We start from the raw sequence: 12,012 nt of genomic DNA on the forward strand, positions 1-12,012 counted from the left end.
GTAGGAGAGCCAACTTCAGGACACTGGTCAACAAGAGACCTCCCAGCTCCACATAATATTAAACGGTGGAAATATCCCAGAGACCTCCATCTTAACACCAGCACCCAGCTTCGCTCAACGACCAGCAAGCCACAGTGCTGGACAACCTATGCCAAACAACTAGCAAAACAGGAACACAACCCCACCCATTAGCAGAGAGGCTGCCTAAAATCATAATAAGGCCACAGACACCCCAAAACACACCACCAGACGTGAACCTGCCCACTAGAGAGACAAGATCCAGCCTCATCCAGCACAACACAGGCACTAGTCCCCTCCACCAGGAAGCCTACACAACCCACTGAAACAACCTTAGCCACTGGAGACAGACATCAAAAACAACGGGAACTACGAACCTGCAGCCTGCAAAAAGGAGACCCCAAACACAGTAAGATAAGCAAAATGAGAAGACAGAAAAACACACAGCAGATGAAGGAGCAAGATAAAAACCCACCAGACCTAACAAATGAAGAGGAAATAGGCAATCTACCTGAAAAAGAATTCAGAATAATGATAGTAAGGATGATCCGAAATCTTGGAAGTAGAATGGACAAAATGCAAGAAACAGTTAACAAGGACCTACAAGAACTAAAGATGAAACAAGCAACGATGAACAATGCAATAAATGAAATTAAAATCACTCTAGATAGGATCAATAGCAGAATAACTGAGGCAGAAGAACGGATAAGTGACCTGGAAGATAAAGTAGTGGAAATAACTACTGCAGAGCAGAATAAAGAAAAAAGAATGAAAAGAACTGAGGACAGTCTCAGAGACCTCTGGGACAACATGAAACGCACCAACATTCGAATTATAGGGGTTCCAGAAGAAGAAGAAAGAAAGAAAGGGACTGAGAAAATATTTGAAGAGATTATAGTTGAAAACTTCCCTAATATGGGAAAGGAAATAGTTAATCAAGTCCAGGAAGCACAGAGGGTCCCATACAGGATAAATACAAGGAGAAACACGCCAAGACACATATTAATCAAACTGTCAAAAATTAAATACAGGGGCTTCCTTGGTGGCGCAGTGGTTGAGAGTCCGCCTGCCAATGCAGGGGACGTGGGTTCGTGCCCCGGTCTGGGAAGATCCCACATGCCGCGGAGCGGCTGCCCCCGTGAGCCATGGCCGCTGAGCCTGTGCGTCCGGAGCCTGTTGCTCCGCAACACGGGAGGCCACAACAGTGAGAGGCCCACATACCGCAAAAAAAAAAAAAAAAAAACTTAAATACAAAGAAAGGCATATTAAAAGCAGCAAGGGAAAAACAACAAATAACACACAAGGGAATCCCCATAAGGTTAACAGCTGATCTCTCAGCAGAAACCCTACAAGCCAGAAGGGAGTGGCAGGACATACTGAAAGTGATGAAGGAGAATAGCCTGCAACCAAGACTACTCTACCCAGCAAGGATCTCATTCACATTTGATGGAGAAATTAAAACCTTTACAGACAAGCAAAAGCTGAGAGAGTTCAGCACCACCAAACCAGCTTTACAACAAATGCTAAAGGAACTTCTCTAGACACGAAACACAAGAGAAGGAAATGACCTATAGTAGCGAACCCAAAACAATATATAAAATGGAAATAGGAACATACATATCGATAATTACCTTAAATGTAAATGGACTAAATGCTCCCACCAAAAGACACAGATTGGCTGAATGGATACAAAAAACAAGACCCTTATATATGCTGTCTACAAGAGACCCACTTCAGAACTAGAGACACATACAGACTGAAAGTGAGGGGATGGAAAAAGATATTCCATGCAAATGGAAACCAAAAGAAAGCTGGAGTAGCAATTCTCATATCAGACAAAATAGACTTTAAAATAAGGACTATTAAAAGGGACAAAGAAGGACACTACATAATGATCAAGGGATCAATCCAAGAAGAAGATATAACAATTGTAAATATTTATGCACCCAACATAGGAGCACCTCAATACATAAGGCAAATACTAACAACCATAAAAGGGGAGATCAACAGTAACACATTCATAGTAGGGGACTTTAACACCCCACTTTCACCCATGGACAGATCATCCAAAATGAAAATAAATATGAAACACAAGCTTTAAATGATACATTAAACAAGATGGACTTAATTGATATTTATAGGACACTCCATCCAAAAACAACAGAATACACATTTTTCTCAAGTGCTCATGGAACATTCTCCAGGATAGATCATATCTTGGGTCACAAATCAAGCCTTGGTAAATTTAAGAAAACTGAAATTGTATCAAGTATCTTTTCCGACCACAACGCCATGAGACTAGATATCAATTACAGGAAAAGATCTTTAAAAAATACAAACACATGGAGGCTAAACAATACACTACTTAATAATGAAGTGATCACTGAAGAAATCAAAGAGGAAATAAAAAAATACCTAGAAACAAATGACAATGGAGACACAACAGACCCAAAACCTATGGATGCAGCAAAAGCAGTTCTAAGGGGGAAGTTTATAGCAATACAAGCCCACCTTAAGAAGCAGGAAACATCTCGAATAACAACCTAACCTTGCACCTCAAGCAATTAGAGAAAGAAGAACAAAAAAACCCCAAAGCTAGCAGAAGGAAAGAAATCATAAAAATCAGATCAGAAATAAATGAAAAAGAAAATGAAGGAAACAATAGCAAAGATCAATAAAACTAAAAGCTGGTTCTTTGAGAAGATAAACAAATAGATAAACCACTAGCCAGACTCATCAAGAAAAAAAGGGAGAAGACTCAAATCAATAGAATTAGAAATGAAAAAGGAGAAGTAACAACTGACACTGCAGAAATAAAAAAAATCATGAGAGATTACTACAAGCAACTCTATGCCAATAAAATGGACAATCTGGAAGAAATGGGACAAATTCTTAGAAATGCACAACCTGCCAAGACTGAATCAGGAAGAAATAGAAAATATGAACAGACCAATCACAAGCACTGAAATTGAAACTGTGATTAAAAACCTTCCAACAAACAAAAGGCCCAGGACCAGATGGCTTCACAGGTGAATTCTATCAAACGTTTAGAGAAGAGCTAACACCTATCCTTCTCAAACTCTTCCAAAATATAGCAGAGGGAGGAACACTCCCAATTCCTTCTACGAAGCCACCATCACCTTGATACCAAAACCAGACAAGGATGTCACAAAGAAGGAAAGCTACAGGCCAATATCACTGATGAACATAGATGCAAAATCTCAACAAAATACTAGCAAACAGAATCCAACAGCACATTAAAAGGATCATACACCATGATCAAGTGGGGTTTATTCCAGGAATGCAAGGATTCTTCAATATACGCAAATCTATCAATGTGATAAACCATATTAACAAATTGAAGGAGAAAAAACCATATGATCATCTCAATAGATGCAGAGAAAGCTTTCGACAAAATTCAACACCCATTTATGATAAAAACCCTCCAGAAAGTAGGCATAGAGGGAACTTTCCTAAACATAATAAAAGCCATATATGACAAGCCCACAGCAAACATCATCCTCAATGGTGAAAAACTGAAAGCATTTCCACTAAGATCAGGAACAAGACAAGGTTGCCCACTCTCACCACCTCTTATTCAACATAGTTTTGGAAGTTTTAGCCACAGCAATCAGAGAAGAAAGGAAATAAAGGAATCCAAATCGGAAAAGAAGAAGTAAAGCTGTCACTGTTTGCAGATGACATGATACTATACATAGAGAATCTAAAGATGCTACCAGAAAACTACTAGAGCTAATCAATGAATTTGGTAAAGTAGCAGGATACAAAATTAATGCACAGAAATCTCTGGCATTCCTATATACTAATGATGAAAAATCTGAAAGTGAATCAAGAAAACACTCCCATTTACCATTGCAACAAAAAGAATAAATATCTAGGAATAAACCTACCTAAGGATACGAAAGACCTGTATGCAGAAAATTATAAGACACTGATGAAAGAAATTAAAGATGATACAAATAGATGGAGAGATATACCATGTTCTTGGATGGGAAGAAATCAACATTGTGAAAATGACTCTACTACCCAAAGCAATCTACAGATTCAATGCAATCCTTTCAAACTACCACTGGCATTTTTCACAGAACTAGAACAAAAAATTTCACAATTTGTATGGAAACACAAAAGACCCCGAATAGCCAAAGCAATCTTGAGAACGAAAAAAAAGGAGCTGGAGGAATAAGGCTCCCTGACTTCAGACTATATTACAAAGCAACAGTAATCAAGACAGTATGGTACTGGCACAAAAACAGAAAGATAGATCAGTGGAACAGGATAGAAAGCCCAGAGATAAACCCACGCACATATGTGACACCTTATCTTTGATAAAGGAGGCAGGAATGTACAGTGGAGAAAGGACAGCCTCTTCAATAAATGGTGGCTGGGAAAACTGGACAGGTACATGTAAAAGTATGAGATTAGATCACTCCCTAACACCATACACAAAAATAAGCTCAAAATGGATTAAAGACCTAAATGTAAGGCCAGAAACTATCAAACTCTTAGAAGAAAACATAGGAAGAACACTCTATGACATAAATCACAGCAAGATCCTTTCTGACCCACCTCCTAGAGTAATGGAAATAAAAACAAAAATAAACAAATGGGACCTAATGAAACTTCAACGCTTTTGCACAGCAAAGGAAACCATAACCAAGACCAAAAGACAACCCTCAGAATGGGAGAAAACATTTGCAAATGAAGCAACTGACAAAGGATTAATCTCCAAAATTTACAAGCAGCTCATGCAGCTCAATAACAAAAAAACAAACAACCCCATCCAAAAATGGGCAGAAGACCTAAATAGACATTTCTCCAAAGAAGATATACAGAATGCCAACAAACACATGAAAGAATGCTCAACATCATTAATCATTAGAGAAATGCAAATCAAAACTACAATGAGATATCATCTCACACCAGTCAGAATGGCCATCATCAAAAAATCTAGAAACAATAAATGCTGGAGAGGGTGTGGAGAAAAGGGGACACTCTTGCACTGCTGGTGGGAATGTGAATTGGTTCAGCCACTGTGGAGAACAGTATGGAGGTTCCTTAAAAAACTACAAATAGAATTACCATATGACCCAGCAATCCCACTACTTGGCATATACCCTGAGAAAACCAAAATTCAAAAAGAGTCATGTACCAAAATGTTCATTGCAGCTCTATTTACAATAGCCAGGACATGGAAACAACCTAAGCGCCCATCATCGGATGAATGGATAAAGAAGATGTGGCACATATACACAATGGAATATTACTCAGCCTTAAAAAGAAATGAAATTGAGCTATTTGTAATGAGATGGATAGACCTAGAGTCTGTCATACAGAGTGAAGTAAGTCAGAAAGAAAAAGACAAATACCGTATGCTAACACATATATATGGAATTTAAGGGAAAAAAATGTCATGAAGAACCTAGGGGTAAGATAGGAATAAAGACGCAGACCTACTGGAGAACGGACTTGAGGGTATGGGGAGGGGGAGGGGTGAGTTTTGACAGGGCGAGAGAGAGTCATGGACATATACACACTAACAAACGTAGTAAGGTAGATAGCTGGGGGGAAGCAGCCGCAAGGCACAGGGATATTAGCTCGGTGCTTTGTGACAGCCTGGAAGGGTGGGATGGGGAGAGTGGGAGGGAGGGAGACGCAAGAGGGAAGACATATGGGAACATATGTATATGTATAGCTGATTCACTTTGTTATAAAGCAGAAACTAACACACGATTGTAAAGCAATTATACCCCAATAAAGATGTTTAAAAAAAAAAAAAAATGTACCTACGTCTGTTTTCTTATACCTTGTTCTGTCTCTCTCTGTCTCTCACTCATTGTTTACAGAAACACTACACGCTTGCTTTAAGTGCAAAAAGGGAAATCAGAAAGACACTACAGCAAAAACTTCAAGTCCTTTTAAGTTTCAGGTGAAGCATTCACTCAACAAACATTTATTGTCTACTATGAGAAAGAAGCCAGGTTAATTTCATGGTCAATTAATTTCATGAAGTTAACCTATCAGAGGTGTTGGATGTAGTGTCCTGGGTGTCATTTGGGGACAGCAAAGTGCGATCCAAGCCTGGAACACGTTTGGAGAGATGGAGCTGAGCTGCTTGGTCAAACCAAAAGACAGTGGAGGCTGGGTCACCAAAGAAGGCTTGCATAGAGGAGATATAAACCAAAGCCAGAAATAAGCCTGAAACACAATGCTGGGATTCAACAAATCCTTGAGGTTAACTGGGTGAAAAGATCAATGTGGAGATTTAAGCAACAGAATCGGGCCTCAGGGCTCACCCAAGACCAAGGATTCAGGGTGCACCTCTAGGGTCTTGAAGGGATCCAGCTGTTTTTAAAACAATGGGCCAAAGTCTCATCTGGATTTGAATAGACTCGAGTCCTGCAGTGTGGATGGATCACTTTGCAAGGTGTTGCAGTATCTCACCTTCAGATTCACCAAAACGGGATTTAACATGCTTGTCCCTAAAAGTCTTAGTATTCGTGGGTTTTTTCCAACTGATGGTCCCATTTTCACATGAAAAGCCATAGATCTCAGCAAAGAAAGGTTTATAGAGAAAATGGGCAAAGCGAAGAGGCACGATGATAGAGTCAGACTAAAGAAGGACACAGCATCTGAAAGGGAAAAGAAATGTCAGATTTCTTTAATGTCAGATCCATTAAAGTCAGATGGACACTCTGGCAACAGACACTCCTTAATGTAGAGATCTCTTAAATGTAGGCTACTAACGATGCTGACCACCTTAAGCTGGTGTTCTCCTTTGTAAGAAACTTTTAATCAGAGAGAGAGTAGCATTTCCTACCCTGCAAGGGGGATCAATACTCCCATGCATGCCAAGAGCCCATCTGCCAAAGCCAACATTTTCACCAGTCTCTCCAAGTTTCAAAAGGAAAGTTGGCACTCCAGAGCAGAGCATGAATCTTTGACAGTCTCCTAATGGCCAACGTTATTAAATAGTAATCAGATGGCTCTAGACGCCTTAGCATCTTGTCATTTCGGGATTCAAAAGACTGCCTAAGCGCTAGGCACTCGCTACTCATCCCACCTCCCTCATCCTCCCAAGGATGGGCTGGAAAACTTGTACCTAAACTTCCCAGTATGTTGCGTGATTTCTCTGTGTCTCTGGCTCACCCTCAACATGAGCTCTAGTGAAAAGTAGTCATCTGGTGGACGCATTCTGGAAAAGTTGTGATTTGAGCCATGAATGGGAGGAGAGAGATCCTAGGGAGGTCCCCACCCTGTAGAGAACGTCCGATGCTCTTCCCCCTCTAGAATCCGACTGTCCATCCTGAAGATCAATCCATAGCTAAGTGAGAGCTCTTAACTTCTGGTATTTGTAAAAGCTAAGCTTTTAAACAATTCTTTACTTTTTTTTTTTTTTTTGCAGTATGCGGGCCTCTCACTGTTGTGGCCTCTCCCGTTGCGGAGCACAGGCTCCAGACGCGCAGGCTCAGGGCCATGGCTCACGGGCCCAGCCGCTCCGCAGCATGTGGGATCTTCCCGGACCGGGGCACGAACCCATGTCCCCTGCATCTGCAGGCGGACTCTCAACCACTGCGCCACCAGGGAAGCCGTAAACAATTCTTTTCTTGATTAAACTTTAAAATCTTTTGATAAAGGCCAATCAGAAAAGATCAGGCCAAGAGTTCATCATTGTAAGAGATGTCAGCTTGTTCCAGGTACTGAATAAATGATTAGGAAAACAGGCTGTAAGGCTTTTGTTGCTGGACCAACCTGAGGGTTTAGAAAACTTCTCGGGCTCCTTTTTATTGCACGCAGCCTTTTTTTTTATTAAGGAAAAATATAAAACCCTCCCAAACCTCTCACACATGCTCAGTGGAAGGTAGTTTCTCTCTTAATTTCTTTAGCTTAAGTCACTGGTCAATACCAACGAATTCCCACGCAGCAAGCAGATTTGAAGAGGAGTCAAAATAATTTTGATCAATGACACTTACCCAGAGAACATGGGATGGTTACTTGTTAAGAAACTGAGGCAGGAACCACTTGAAACGTTCAAGGGCTTTAAACTGGCAGTAACTTGGGGATCACTGGCAATAACCTGAGGACCCGTGAGGGCAGCTGTTTGAGGTACAGAGGCCATACGACTCTCTACTGTTCTCAGTCCATAAATAACAAAACTCAAAGTTTTGTCAAAGGTCACTTGGTTGAAGCCCTCTTCTTTCTCTGGGGCTTCTTGTTACACATTATGGTACAAATAAGGCCCTTATAAAAAGAAAAGGAACGGATTAAAATGTGGTACACTTTTATCATTCCACATCAACGGTATTTCCAAGTTTATTACTCTTAATACTAAGTGACGTAGTAAAGTGTGTCAGAGATCTTCACATGTTAGAGCTTTCATGATCCGCATGGAGTGATTTACCGAGAAAGAATTAACCTCCTATATATACATGCTGTTTCCACTTTAATAACCGATAACATACGAGTACACCACATGCCATAATTTACTTAACCATTCTCTTATTTTTGCATGTTTAGGTCCAATATTTGTAATAAACAATTTTTTAAAACTGGTTTGGGTATAGATCTGTCCACCTTTTGGGTTGTTTCATTAGTTCCATTTTAGAAAATGAAACCTCAACACCATAGGTTATGAAGTTTCCAGGTTCTTGGTATTTTGCCAAATTGTTAGGTTTTCAGGATCCTTCAGGTCTCAACTCACTAGACCTTTCACTGTCCCCATCATCATTATGTCCCCTCCTCCTGCTTTTCTCTCATAGCAACTTGGTTTTGAGAGCCCTTGTCATAGCTTAACGTACTACATCTATTAGTGTGTTTATTTAATTAGTGTTTGCTTCTGCCTTTGGACTGTAATTTTAATGAGAATATCCATGTCTCTTTAGTTGATCACTGAATGCACAGTGACGGCACACTCTCTGGTATATATCAGCCCTTGGATGGATGGAAGGATGGATGGATGCATACATCTATTGTCATCAAGTGGGTTTGGGCATTTCAGCTGCTGTGATGCAAAAAGTCATAGCAGCCCACTCCTAGGCAAAGGGGACCGTAACACTTTGCAAGACTCATGCTTTCTGGCCTCTGAGAAGTAGGCAATGGTTAGAACTGAATTGCTACCTCCCACTCAGAGACCACAGAACTTTATCTTGCTCTGCACCCCCTTTCACTTCATCAGAAGACGCCCAAGATGCCTGGGTTGTGCTCCTAATGTCGTCTGACATCCCTGGAGGGCTTTCTCCAACCCCGCCACTTCTTCCTCCTGTCGACCCCACGGCCCTCCCAGGGGTGGCTGTTTTCCCCTGACACTGTGCGTATTTCGGGCTTGGCCGTGGGCGAGGTGTCCCTCTCACTCCTGCTGAGGCTCCAGGGCATCCCTCCTCCCTTCTCCCCAACCCTCCCCCAATTCTTTGCAGCTGTGAATTGGCTACAATATGTGTTATTCCACTCTTGGTGGCAGGTTTCTACCAGACCTCCATCTTGTGACGACGTTAGCACCTGCACTACTGTCTTGCAGCCATCTTTGTTGCTGGAATTGATTTCCACACCCACGAAGAAGATCCTTCTGCCATACTGGTCTCTCGGTCCCTGACTGTCTCACACCGGCCACCTTCTCCCACGGACACACCCTCCATACCCCTCCACAATCGCTCCTTGGGTCACCCCACTCATCAGCTCTAGTCCCCAACTCCAGCCATCCTTTGGCCCCGCGGGCCTGATATCACTTCTTGCCCTCGCCTGACTCCAGCCCTTACTTCCTCCTCATCCAGCTCCGATCACGACCCTCCTCTTCCCCAGCCCATTCACCTGACAAATTGTAAGCCTGGGCTCCTGACTGCTCCATGACACACCAGGCACACGGTGGCCTCAAGTTTGCACTTATGGATGTTTCTCCCAGGCAGGCTCTTCCTTCAGACAGCCCCAGGGCTCCCTCACCCCTTCAGACCTCTGCTCAGCTGTGATCTGCTGAAACAGAAGATCCCTGGCTTCCTTTCATTCTCTATTCCCTAACCCTCCTTCATTCTCCTCATGCTAGTTTCACCCTCTGACTGCTATCAGCAAGTCCCCATTAGAATAAGACTGTGTTACTCGCTGGAGTGTTCCCAGCATCTAACCCAGAACTCTGCACACAGTGGGAACTACAAACGAGTGCGTGAATGCATGAATGATTTTCCCTAGACTGACTCCACATTACACATTGTCCATTTCATGCCTTGTAAAGTGGCATCTTCTTTAAAAATCAATATTGGCCTCTTCATGGCCTTACAATTACCTTGAATAGATCACACAAACAGGATATCCATGGCTTTCAATTAATCCAGAGGGAACCCTAAAAGGACTTCAGATGGGTAGCGGAAGATACTACCACAGTGTATGAAGTAGCCAATCAGAGATTAGAAGTCCCTGATGAGCCATGCCCTAATGAATGGAGAGAACATTTCCTGGCTTACGGGAAGGAGAGCTGGAGCCAAGGGAAGTGCCTCGTTCAGCTGGATTAGTTATTGGAAACTCGTTTCCTTGGGCCAGCCAGTTCTTCCAGATGCGAAGTCTGTGGCTGTCTGCGTCTCTTCTCCAGGGACACGGATCAGAGGAGTGGGCCCTGGAGCATCAGCTGCTGGCTCCTGCTTCACAACCCCACAGCCCATTTAAAGGAGCAGAGGATGGACACAGCTGTACGGTGAAGCCGTGGGCAAACCCCAGAGAGCCTCCTGGAGGAGGTGTCCCATCCTTTGGCGCCGCCCAACCCTGCTCCCTGCCCTGAAACACACCCAGTAACCTCCTGTGTTTCTCTCCAGATGCTGTGACTGTGTTTGATTAGGATCTGGAGTGAAATAAGCCACTGGTTTCATTGGGAATGTCTCAGAGTAAAAGTTTCTTTCTATGCATAATTAATATTCTGCCTCTTTGGAGATAAATTTTATCTCTCCAACTCTGTAAATGGATCGTTTCTCCTTGGCCATTAGTATGTCATCTCTTTACCAAAAATAAAATAAAATACAAAGAAAAAGGATAGGTAAAGAAGAACTCCTCACTAAAAATGATTTACATTTTTATTCCAACGTGAAAAGCTTAAGAATGTTTTTAATGCCTGTCCAGCTTGAAACCCGCCGCAAATGTCTTACAACATTTTGTAACAGGCTTTTCCCATCTGTGCTGAAAACAGCTGATGATTTAATGCAAATTGTCATTGTGTTTTTGCACAATCTTCCAGCGATCTTTTTCTATATTGTATTAGCATTTGGGAGTCTCTCTTGCATCTGCTTCAGAAACGCGCCTGCTAGGACTGGCTTTCTGTTGTGGCCACTCTGTGTTCTAAAGCATCCTGCTTTCCCCATGGTGCAGACCCTTATTTTTTTAAATTTGTCTGCCTTTAATCTCATAGGACTCTTTCTTTTCTCAACATCAGAACCTGGCTTAGAAATACATACTTTCTGGTCTAAGAGGTTTAAATAGTGAAGCAAAGGATCCAAAGCATGGAACAGTAGTTAGCAACAAGGGATCCAGTGGGGTCTGCAGATCCACACGGAGGCCTGGCTGGTTGTCTATTTCAAAAGGCATTTTTGGACTAAAGTAAACCATTATAGAACCATTGTGTTTGTCTCACATAATGTATATAATATATGTACATATGTATTTGTAAGTGCACGCAAATAGTATTATGATTAATAAAATTTATTTTCAGGGCATTGTTAATTTCCTAACTCTTTATGCATTACATTGTGTTTCTTTTCCTAATCAATGAATTACCATCAAGTAAGGAATTTTAAATTGTTAAAAACAAAAAAACATCCTTTTGATAAAACCCTTATAACCCCACAGGTTAAGGACAATGGGTTCCACATTGTGATTGGGCTGTTCACCAACCGGCAAGTCACAAGCTCTCGGATTCCCCATTTCCTCATGCGTAAAATTGGACTCTCATTTCCCTAACGTGCTTCACAGGGTTTGGGGATGCGAAAGAAGAGAATGCTGTACCAA

The sequence above is a fragment of the Phocoena sinus genome, chromosome 2 (genome assembly GCF_008692025.1).
Source record: "Phocoena sinus isolate mPhoSin1 chromosome 2, mPhoSin1.pri, whole genome shotgun sequence".
Taxonomy (NCBI): domain Eukaryota; kingdom Metazoa; phylum Chordata; class Mammalia; order Artiodactyla; family Phocoenidae; genus Phocoena; species Phocoena sinus.